The 1,366-nt window shown below is 37.6% G+C and overlaps 1 non-coding gene across 1 annotated transcript; it reads right to left on the bottom strand.

Moving 5' to 3' along the window:
* Positions 1–740: 740 nt before the first annotated feature.
* Positions 741–847, bottom strand: LOC131252386 (small nucleolar RNA R71). The gene has a single exon (XR_009174409.1). It is a non-coding gene; the product is annotated as a small nucleolar RNA R71 (small nucleolar RNA).
* Between the last annotated feature and the right edge of the window lie 519 nt (positions 848–1,366).

Raw genomic sequence — 1,366 nt, 5'->3', positions numbered from 1 at the left:
TTGTTTTGTTTTTAGGTTAGGGTTTTTTCTGATTTATTTTTAGAAAGTAACTGAGTTCTTTGTTTTGTAGGATCTTAACATAAAAATCTCCAATCTAGTAACTTCTTTCAAATTTCCTCTCTATTTCTTATTGCTTTAGTTTTCTTTCTTCTTAGTTTAGGTTAGATTAAAACTGAGGGTTGTGAGTGTTTCATGCCCAAGTGGGTCTGTGATAATACTCAACGTCTCTTAAGTGAAGGAGGACTAGTTAAAGGATTGCCTATCCATCATAAGATTAAACATCCCTTGAGATCCTCTAAGTCAGTAGAAGTTATGGCTGCAAATCCACCTCAACTTCTAGTTGAGGAAGCTCAGTATGAGAATGAGGTGCATCATGCACCCCCGCCTTGTACTCTACGAGATTATTTACAACTGGCGGGGGTGATCACACCATCCTGCATGATTTTTCTAGAGATTGCAGGACATATGAATATCAAGCCGGGAGTGATCCAACTCCTTCCAAAATTCCATGGACTTGAATCTAAAAATCCATATTAACACTTGAAAGAGTTTAATGAGATAATAGCCACTCTATACTTTCCTAATGTGTCTGAGGACATGGTCAGGTGGAAACTCTTTCCCTTCTCCTTAAAAGAAAAGGTTAAGACATGGTTTCACTCCCTACGTCCACTATCGATTAGTAGATAGAATGACAAACAAGGGAGTTCACTAAGAAAATTTTCCCATATCATAAAACGAACACCCTTAGAAAGTCAATCATAAACTTCGCCCAAAAGGAAGATGAAACATTCTTCCAATCTTGGGAGCGGTTTAAGGATCTTATCAATTCATGCCCACAACATGGCTTTGAAATGTGGCGCATCACAAATTTCTTTTACAATGGACTGAAATCTTACATGTGCCAATTAGTCGAGACGATGTGCAATGGGGAATTCATGAACAAAGATGTCAATGATGTGTGAGATTATATAGACAGATATAGTGCCCCAAAATTCAGGGACTAAGTAATAACTCAGCTCTTCAATTTTCGAGTGCCACGTTTGCAATGATGAGTCATTAATGCATATAATTAACAAGTATTAATAAGTAATGATGAATTAATCTACGCATATTCTATTTCTAATTAAATAGTTTAGAATTCAAGTGCCACTAACCAACGGAGTACCATAAAAGGTTTATATCCACCACGTTTGACAAGATAAAATTAGTTTAATAGTTATCCATAGTTTTACTCTCAACACCTATCAATCCACAAAATAACCTAGGTTCTGGCCCAGTCCCACTGACATCCATCTTGCTAATATGCCCTGCCAAACTCCTGGTAGTACTCTCGCTCATCGTCATCATCGACACCGACAGCGTCCGG

This window comes from Magnolia sinica, chromosome 7, assembly GCF_029962835.1.
Source record: "Magnolia sinica isolate HGM2019 chromosome 7, MsV1, whole genome shotgun sequence".
In the NCBI taxonomy this organism is placed as follows: domain Eukaryota; kingdom Viridiplantae; phylum Streptophyta; class Magnoliopsida; order Magnoliales; family Magnoliaceae; genus Magnolia; species Magnolia sinica.
This window is presented reverse-complemented; position numbering and strand designations above follow the sequence as displayed.